Genomic DNA, 11,467 nt, shown 5'->3' with positions numbered 1-11,467 from the left:
CTTATCTTAACGGTTTAAGAGAATGCTCCCACTCATTTCAATGAGTCTTTGCTTTGAGAAGCAAAATTGAATTTATGAAGATTACTCTTCATTTGTTCGTTTTAGTCTTAAAACTTTCATTGAAGTGGTTGCGTTATTTTGGTCAATTACGAATTCTGAAAATCTAATCACCAAAACAATTCATCGCTTCAAGGTACTTAATTCAATTAAGTATATGAAAAACAATCCATTGCAAGTAGATGTGTTAGTCAAGAATCAAAAACCTGTTTGATATTGAATAACTTTAATCTATACTCTTTACAAGAGATCCTTAGCAATGGTTAATACGAGGTCTTTAGAAGAAAATTCAAATTTTGTCTTTAGTTACGATGTTTTAATGGAGTTTTGAATCAAAAACGAAATGATATCGTATATGAATAGTGGTAAAGAAATAGAACAATATAAAAACAGAATAGTGGAAAACTTAACATTTATCGTTTTATTAATACTTGTAAATAACAAGTAAAGCATTTACATAGTGACCTCTACCCAACTATGATAAATGATTCCAAGACCCAAATTCATATTAACTTGGGCACGGTATGGCCGATGAAACCCTTATCAATATAACTCGGTGGATTAACGCTTTAATCGATTCTACTTTTAGAACTCTCGGTCGATAAAATTACTCTAATATTTATCTATAGCCCGGAACACATGCAACTACGGTCGCGAATACTTCCGTTGAGCTCAATCCAAATTTCGAATAAATGTGTCCATGATCCAAATCCACATCAACTTGGGCACGGTATGGCCGATGAAACCCTCATCAACATGAATTCGGTGGATTGACATTTATCACCCACTTCCCCTACGTAACAAGGTTTGTACCCCGGTAGGGCCGAGTGCACTCCCTCACGAAATAGGTTTTCATGGTTTCTACTATTTGGTAAGGCTAAGTCTCAATTGTTTATTTTAGCGAGAGGTCATGTCAATTTATTATCTATCACGTTTTAAGTGAACTAAAGCGGTGAACTACGATAATTTTAATTGACACGGTCGATAAACTCGATAAAATAAGGATGCATGTTTTAGTTATGGCGATTTAGCGATGCATGTGACATAAAATAAAATGCAAGCATAAAATAAATAAATCCTAGTATGGCCTTTCCTAAAATAGAAAAACTATTTAACTATTACATATTCGGAAACCAACTCCATTGGTCCCTTGAACTTCGGTTGTGGCACGCATCTCGAGGTAACACCGTCTTTATGTATCGCCATTCTTGAAGAAATCCGTCTTTTGGATCTCCGGAATGAATAAAATTACATAATAAATTACATAATTTCCTATTATACATTTGTAACTAAAATAAAATAAATCTATTAAATTACAAAACGGTGATACGAGATCACAATAAAAAATTACAACCGAATCGATATTCCCATACATTTCGGGAAATACCAATTAAAATCTAAGGCCTCCTAAGATTGGTGCTAGCTGGGCCTGGAAGAAACTATGTGGAATTAAAGAGAAACTTAAAGAGGGATATGCAGAGGAGTGGTGGCTAACGTCAGGGAATTGTTACACTGTGCAACAAGGGTACCAGTGGCTCAGAGGTCAAGGACCTAAGGTTGATTGGGTACCTTTTGTTTGGAACAATGTCAGTTTGCCTAAACACTGTTTTCTTGGATGGCTTGCTGTTCATGGTAGGTTGCTCACTAGGGATAGACTGAAAAAGATGAAGATTTGTGAAGATATGGGTTGTGTTCTATGTGGACAAGCTGATGAGAGCCATAAGCATTTATTTTTTGAGTGTGAGTATAGCAAAATATGCTTGGGCTTGCTGAATGACCTGCTACAGGTTAGCATTCCACTGACTGATTTTGTTCAATGGTGGATCAAGAAGCGTTTCAAAAGTTTGCTAAGGAAGAAACTGGTGGCAGCTGGGATGCAGGCTCTAATCTATCGAATCTGGGAACAAAGAAATAAATGCCGGTTGGAAGAGAGATTGGTAAGGCCTGAAGTATTACTCAGAATAGTGAAGGAAGATATAATGGTGCGAATGCAGGTGATACAACGACAGAGACCAACCAATGACGATTACATGGAGTGGATTCATTAGTTTATTCACTGTATGGTAGTTGTTGTATATTTTTCTGAATTTCAAAACAGTTGATGTAATCCGGTGATGGTTCATTTGGTATAATATTACTTACATTTTACCAAAAAAAAAAAATTAAAATCTAAGGCCATACTAAGTAAAATTACATAATTCAAAATTACATAAATTAAAAAATATGACAATCATAAAGAAAATGCAGCATTATAATATGTATGAACATGCTCAATTTTATGCTAAATCGCCTTTAATTAGCCAATATCGTATATTACTCGGTTTTTACGGATTTGCGTGATTTCAACATTTTATAATCACAAAAATACATAAACTCATATTTATGCATAAGTTAATTACCCTAACCTCTTAGGACTCAAAATATAGTCTTCACTAATAATTTGACCATAATTAACCTTTATTTACAAAATTGTTCATAAATGGACCAAAATTACAAAAATAAGCTATTAAACTTCAAATAAATCCAAAAATTCCAAATAAATTCAAAATTTGAAATTTAAATTCATGAACATTCTGGAAAAATTCCATGACACTCATAATGTTCAAAATCTTAGGTTAAAAATTTCGAAATTTTCCGGAAAAACAATGTTGCTGTTTATCGATTTTAACTAAAATAATCATAAAACATGAGAAAAATTATATCCATTAACTTTTCAATTTTAGATCTGAAAAATATAATAAAATGCAACATTACACGTTTTTCCTAAGTCATAGATTATGTTTTATTAATTTTCCACTAATAATGTCACTATTTATGCTATTTTTCTTCAAAAATTCATAAATCATGCAAAAAGACTTCTTTATAGCCAATTATTTTACACACATCTTGTAAAATTGCATGTGACAACATATTAATTTTCTATGACCAGATTCGAAATTTAACTCATATTAACCTATTTTTCATCTAAATCCGAATTTAATAATGAAAAATCCATTTTTCGAGCATAACAAGTCCAAAAATTATGAAAATTTACAGGTTATCTCAAAATAATATATGTAACAACATATCCAAAAATCAACTTAAAATTCGAAGTATAGCTAATTTTCGACCAAAAATGACATTTTTACTCATAAAATCACATTTAAATGTCATTATAGAGAAATATGAACAATAAAAATCCGTAAAATTAACCAAAATATCCTAAAACATTTTAGGACCAGAAATATTAACATGCATGGATTTATTTCGTGATATATCATAATAACACAAATTTTACAAGTTTTATTTGTTATTCTTATAACTCGGAAAAACTTTTAACCGATTTGCATGCAAACAACCGTGGCTCATGATACCGATTGAAGGAAATGTAGATTCATATACATACAAACATACTCATATATGTTAAAATTAATTTGTCATAAAATTAAATACGGATTTTATGCATGCAAACAATATAATAAAATAGAGAAGAAATCACCCTTACATTGTAATTTCGGTTCTTATGGGCACAAGTGAGTCCTCCTACTCATTTGTTCTTGAGCTCTCCAAATGGAAGAACAAGGATTCAAGAGTAGAATCCCTCCCAAAAGCATATACCCAAGGAATACATCTTAAAGACTAAAATAATATGATCTAGTATTAAAATTAGTCTTACTTAAAAATATGACACAAAATGTTTTTGTACTCTCACATATTTCGGTTGAGAGAAGAGGAATTTTGTGATTTATTTCTCTAGAAATCTCATAAGATAGTAGAGAGCATTTTATGAATTTTCTTACACTAGAAAATTAGATGGGAAGATTGAATGAATAATCAAAGAGAAAAGCTCACTTCTCTTTTCATGTGGAGTGGCCGAAATTTCCTTGGGTAGAATGCCCAATGCATTTCATTTTTGCTCTTCTCTAAAAGGTAGGTGTGCAAGGCTACTAATTAGATATGATAATTGTGTTTTCCACTCAAGATAAAAACACAATACATCTCTTACACTCCCTTCTCATTTTCGGTTTTTAGACATAAAATGGAGAATCCATTTTATTTTTGTCATTTGTCAAATTTGTCACATGTGACATGTTACATGACATGTCACAATGTAATGTATTTTTAACATATTAAAAATCAACATACTCATAAAATATGTCATTTACAAAATCGACTAGTAATTCGTAATTACTTGTACCAAAAATGTTTCCAAATTATAAACTACAACATTCTGTATTTATAATAATTTATTCATTCCGATTCAATTGTTTCTGTAAACAATAATTTCATCCAAGTAATAAAATAATTCGATTACTTAGACCGTGTCTTATTTAATCACATTTACAATAAGATACGTAAATTATACTCACAAAATCATCCGTCAATTTTAAGTAATTTAATTAACTCGTATCAGTATACGATTAATTAAATAATCAATTAAGAGTACTTCCCTATAGGTATGACCTAAGGGGATCAACTGATCACCACCGTCGCACGACAGTAATGTCAAACTCTAGTCAGCCAATCATTACCGATATGTGTGGACCAGTTGACTGTAAAATATTACATCCCACATGTATTCTTAAAATGAGATTTAATAATGATATTTAAATCATGTAATCGCACTATTGTTGAGGACACATTTCCCAACACTCCGGAATAATAAAATTACATAACAAATTACATAACTTCCTATTATACATTTGTAATTAAAATAAAAATAAATCTATTAAATTACAAAACGGTGATACGAGATCACAATAAATTACAACCGAATCGATATTCCCATACATTTCGGGTAATACCAATTAAAACTAAGGCCATACTAAGTAAAAATTACATAATTCAAAAATTATATAAAATAAAATTATGACAATCATAAATAAAATGCAGCATTATAATATGTATGAACATGCCCAATTTTATGCTAAATCGCCTTTAAGGAGCCAATATTGTATATTTAACGGTTTTTACGGATTTGCGTGATTCAACCTTTTAAAATCACAATAAATTACATAAATTCATATTTATGCATAAGTTAATTACCCTAACCTCTTAGGACTCAAAATTAGTCTCCACTAACTATTTGACTATAGTTAACTTATATTTCTTAAAATTGTTCATTAATGGACCTAAAATTACAATAAAATGCTATAAACTTCAAATAAATCACAAAAATTCAAATAAATTTGAAATTTGAAATTTAAACTTATGAACATTCTGGAAAAATACCATGACACTCATAATGTTCAAAAACTTAGGTTAAAATTTCGTAAAATTATCGGAAAAACTATGTTGCAGTTTATCGGATTTATCAATTATAATCATAAAAACATGAGAAAAAATATATTCATCAAATTTTCAATTTTAGATCTGAAAACGATAATAAAATGCAACATGTGACGTTTTTCCTTAGCCATGAAGTATGTTTTAGCAATTATTCACTAAATAAGTCACTATTTATGCTATTTTTAATTAAAAATTCATAAATCATGCATAAAGACTTCAATATAGCCTATTATTTTACACACATCTTGTAAAATTGCATGTGACAACATACTAAATTTATATGACCAGATTCGAAATTTATCTCATATTAACCTATTTTTCATTTAAATTCGATTTTTATCATTAAAAATCCATATTTCGAGCATAAGAACTCCAAAAATTATGAAAATTTACAGGTAATCTAAAAATAAAACATGTGTTAACATATCCAAAAATCACTGGAAAATTCAAAGTTTAGCTAATTTTAGTCCGAAAATGACATTTTAATCATAAAATCACATTTTTAATGCCATTATTATATAAGATGAACAATAAAAATCCATAAATTAACCAAAATATCCTAAATATATTTTAGGATCAGAAACTTTAACATGCATATTTTATTTTGTGATATTTCATAATAACACAAATTTACAAGTTTTATATGTTAATCGTATAACTCGGAAAAACTATAACCGACTTGCATGCAAACAACCAAGGCTCATGATACCGCTTGTTAGAAATCTATATCTCTTTACTCAACATATTCATAATGTTATAATATTAATTTGGTCATAAAATTAAAAGATAATATTATGCATGCAAACAATAAAAGATTTAAAGAAGAAATCATCATCTCACATTGATATTTCGGTTTATATGGGCACAAGTGAGTTCACCTACTCACTTGTTCTTGAGCTTCCTTAAGTGGATGAACAAGGATTCAAGTAGAGAATCCCTCCCAAGGTATTATACCCAAGATAACAACTTAATAAAATTAATATTATTATTACTAGAACAATATTAATTTTGTATAAAAATTGACCCAAAAATATTATTTGGTCTCTCAATTATTTTGGTTAAGAGAGAGGGAAGAGAAGGAATATTTTATCTCTCTAAAATTCTTATATTTTAGGTGAATGAATGAATGATCCACTAAAATATTTTGATAGTGTATATTAGGTAAAAATGAGGTGAAAAACCAATTATTTTCTCCTCTTGAAAAACCGGGTGGCAAGGGAAGGAAAGGGCCAATGCATGCACAAGGTGGTCTTCACAAGATTAAGTAGGGTTGCATGGCTATTCCTTAGGTAAATCATTATGCTTACCACTAACATAATCAACACAATATATTCCTAATCCTCCCCTTAATTTCGGTACATATAGATAAAATGGACTCCATTTTATTTTTGTCAAATTGTCAATTTGTCATATGTCACATGTCACATATCACATAAAATTGTTATGTATTTTTAACATATTAAAAATCAACGCATTAATAAAAATACGTCATATACAAAAATCGACTTAGTAATTCATAATTACTTGTACTAAAATATTTTACCAATTATAAATCACAACATCTTGTATTTATAATAACTTATTCATTCAAACGCAATTGTTTCCTTAAACAATAATTTCATCTAAGTAATTAAAACAATTTGATTACTTAGACCGTATCTTATTTAATCAAATTACAATGAGACACGTAAATATTACTTCCAAAATCGTCCGTCAATTTTGAGTAATTTAATTAACCTGTATCGTCATACGATCAATTAAATGATCAATTAAGAGTGTTACCCTTTAGGTATGACTTAAGGGGATCAACTGATCACCACCGTCGCACGACAGTAATGTCAAACTCTAGTAAGCCAATCATTACCGATATGTGTGGACCAGTTGACAGTAAAATATTACTTCCCAATTGTATTCTTTAAAATGAGACTTAAACATGTGATCATCATGATCAACAGTTGTGATCGCATTATTGTCGGAGGACACATATTCCAACAGGAAAATCATACCACAAAAGACATACTAACTAGCTTGACTAGGCAGGCTTAGTTTGGGATGTAGCTAATGGGTCAAAAAGGCAAGTTTTGACTTATGTGGAGCTAAATGGGTGAAAAATATAAGAAAAAGGGAAAATTTGCAAGCACCTCCCTGCATGTGACACCAACCACAAACCCGAATATGTGCATTTGACAAGAAATTGAATGTCATAAAAGTGCAAAAATGATGAACATGCTATGCAAGGAGTACTACTCTCAATTCCTAATGAACTGGTCATGAATGTCACCAGTAATGGGCTCTAAAACTCAGAATTTATCAAGTAGTTTGCCAATTTATCGTGTCAAGTCTAAACAAATCACTATATTTGAACAGAAACTCGTAGACTATGCGTATGACAAAGCTAAAAACTATCAATAAAGTGCAAGGCTCAAGTAAATTGACAAGTTATAGTGCATTATCATCACGGAAATCTACCGTTCCTACTCAACCTATATGTAAAAATAAACGTGAATATTTTTTAAAATTTTTGAAATTTTTCTAATTTTTTTGGAATTTTTGAATTTTAATGAAATAAACAACAATGCAAGCTGAAAAATAAATGTGAATGCAAAACAAATGCAAATGCAGACTCAAAAGGATGCAATACCCTTCCCAAACCAAAACGGACAACGCCCTCGTTGTCCTCCAGCATACACCAGCAGATATATACAGGGGAACGGGAATATACAACCAATAAATAAAATAAAAACAATAAATAAAAGGAGACAAAAATAAAAGAGTAAGAGATACGTACAAAATACGAACTTCCCCAAACCAGCCAGAAAACTGGGGAAGTGAGTAGACCAGTAGCTACTCGTCAGCGTCGTCGCCGTCGTCGTCCACCACCGTGTACTCCGGATCAGCCTCCTCCTCTCTCTTCCTCCGCTCCTCAGCTCGAGCTCTCTCTACAGCCACCTCAGGATCCTCGTCCTCCTCGTCAGCAGACTTCGGGTACCCCTCAGGTGGGTACCGGTAGAAGGAAGGGTGTGGCCAGCCCTCTGGGATCGGACGATGTCGCCTCAAGTGGTACTCGTACAGCGGGTGTAAGGTAAGAGCTAGGTCCCTCTCCATACGAGCCTGTCGCTCTGCAATCTCAAGCAACAAACCGTCACGGCGCCCTTGGTCCATGACCGCGGACGCCACAAAGGGTGGAGGTGGTACGAAAGTAGCCGGTAGGACCAGCTGAGCCTGTGTCTGGTCAGTGGGAGTGGGGGTAGGAGTAGGAGTGGTAGTAGTAGTGGGAGTAGGGGTCGGGATGGGAGTAGCCGTGGAAGGCTGGGTACTCCCTGAAGGTGTGGACCCCTCTCCAGTCTCATCCCTACGACGCTTCTTGGCGGCGGGTGCAGTGGGAGGTGGTCGTGGTCGGAGTGGAAGGTGAAAGTCAGGCAGTGGTGGCAGACGGGCGCCCCTAGCAACAGTGGGCAAGGGCTCTAGACGGGGGAGAGTGTCACAAGGTAAGTCTACAGACAAGGAACCGTCTATCTTACATGTCTAGTAGTCTAGGGTCAGCCAATGCTGAGAAAGCATGACATCCAGACTCAGTAACCTCTCTCCCTCGAGGTACTGCAAGTCACGAGGCCAAACGGGGAGAAGGGAACGGGCAAGAATGGTGGCTATGCCACCGCAAGCAATAGTTCCCGTCTCCTTCAGCCCCTGGCCCTGAAAGTACTGGGCGGTCAAGTAAGCTATGTTGTGGGTAAAAGGACCCTCACAGTCAATGTTCAGGTAACCGCCCATGATGGAGAGATCGGTGTTTGTGATGTTGTTCGGCTCCTTTCGGCCGAAAATAGTGCTCCCCATCAATCTAAGAAAACAATGGACAGGGGGAAGGTGGACCTGTTGGAGCTTTCGCTCCCTAAAAGTGGTCTGGGCCAGGGTCCGCCAAAGCTGACGAAAGACCCTCCTAGGGGGTGCAGTCTCTCCCGTAGAGGAGAGGCCAAGTCTCTTACCGAACTCCTCTAAAGTCATCTGAAAAGTCCGGTTAAACAACCGGAAAGACACTGAAGAACTAGTGGGGTCAGCATCGTGTGCCCCGGAGGAGAAGGTAAAGGAGCTGAGAAACTCAAGGCTCAGCTCCAGAAAGGTACGGCCGCTCATAGTGATGAGTCTGGCCATCCCCGTGCCCCGTAGTAAATCACAAACCGACTCGTAAATGCTGAGTCTCACAAGTGCCGATTTCTCTAAAAATCGGGAAGGTACAAACTCGCAGCCAAGCAGGTGATAAAACTTCTTACGATGTAAAGCGTTAACAAAATGTACCTGCGGATAGTCTAGGTGAGGGTCGAGGGAGGTGTCCCCTCGAACAGTAACCGTGCCTGAAGTAGAAGGAGCAGCAGCTGAGGTAGAAGGAGCGTCGGAGGTAGAGGTAGCAGGAGCTGACGTAGAACGGTAACGTCCACGACCTCGGCCTCGGCCTCTGGAACCCAAAGTAGAAGCCCGTGCAGTGACGGTGTGAGGAACCAGGGCTGCTCTAAAGGCAGCTGCAGCTGCAAGCGAGTCCGCCACAGGTGTAAAAACAGCGGCTGGAGTAGAAGTAGTGGCTGTTGTGGCCACCACTGAAGAGAGACTAGCAGCAGTGCTAGCAGTGGTGGTGGCGGTAACTGAAGTGGCAGCCGAAACTGAGCTAGCGGCAGAGCTAGCTGGGGTAAAAACCGTACCTGCAGCTGAAACCAAGAACACGGGTGCTGCGGTACTAACTAAAGTGGAGACGGTGGCAACAGCAGGGGCCACTGTCTCAGACAGGGATGGGCTAGAAGACGAGCTGGTAGAAGGTAGTGAGCTAGACTCCATCCTGTAAACATAGGGCAGGGGATACGATAAGATAACAGCGGCTAACAGAGGCTAAACAGCATGAAATCAGCATGTGACAACATTATAATCCCCTACCAGTCGAAAGTTTCGACTTACAGCACAAAGTTCCCAAAATTCCTCAAAAATTTCGAAAAACAGCATGTAAATAGCGGTAAGGCGGGATAGCAGGCAACAACAGTAGCAATTAAACAACAACTGATGTAGATTAAGCCATGAAAGCATGTAAACCCAGCTGACAGTCGAAAAATTCGACTGAAAATCAGCCCTAATCGCAAAACTCGCGCAATATTCGAATTAATCATGCAACAACAGTGAGGAATGGGGATTGATCAACAATTAAGACAAAGAAAGGGCAAACAAAGACAATTAAAGTCGAAAAAATTCGACTAAACAGTGGATTTCGAACCCTAATTCCAAAATTCCTCATAGAAATTCAAAATAATCGAAATTAAAAAGCATAGAGGATGAAGGAATCACTTACTTGATGGGGATGAACCTACAATATGCAATTAATCTTCAATTAACAAGCAAAAATGGCGATTTCTTTGCTCGAAAACCGCGAACCCTAAACCCGCTTTAAAACCGTGAAAACGAGCACAAATCAAGGGGAAAATAAGGGGCTTTGAAAGATTAATTAGCAAGCAAGAGAATGTAGGTGACGGATTTGGTATTAGAGCAAGAAAAATGGGGATTTGGGGGAGTTTTGATCACAATTAGGGGTTGAGGGACAAAAATTAGGGGATAAATGAATTGGGAATTAAAAATAGAAGAGTTAAAGGAAGAAAACTCTCTGCGTCCTTTCCCATTTACTCGATCGAGTGATTTTAAACTACTCGATCGAGCACTTTGATGACCCATTCACTCGACCGAGTAGAATTCTACTCGGTCGAGAAGTCCCCTTTCATGCTTTACTCGATCGACTGAAAAAGAAGCACTCGGTCGACCATTTTTCACTCGATCGAGTACAAAAAAGTACACGATCGAGCTCTTTTCTCGCGTAAGCTCTTTAATTTCGTCATTCTTCTTTTGTATTTGCGTAGAACTTCCCCAAACCTGCATAAAAGCACGTGCAAAAATATCCCAAAATACTAAATACGTATGAGAACAGTCTATAGTCTTAAGTCTACGCTAAAAATTGTCTAAAAGCTAATTGTCCTAATTAAAAGCAATAAAGGAAATTCAACGAAAAATTCAAAAATTGTTTTTACAAGGTGTTACACGGGGCATTTCCCCGCTCACTTCCCGATGCAATTCAGTAGCCCCTTAAAGGGCTCCTGACTGGAGGACGTCATCTCAG

The sequence above is a fragment of the Silene latifolia genome, chromosome 1, assembly GCF_048544455.1.
Source record: "Silene latifolia isolate original U9 population chromosome 1, ASM4854445v1, whole genome shotgun sequence".
Taxonomy (NCBI): Eukaryota; Viridiplantae; Streptophyta; class Magnoliopsida; order Caryophyllales; family Caryophyllaceae; genus Silene; species Silene latifolia.
This window is presented reverse-complemented; position numbering follows the sequence as displayed.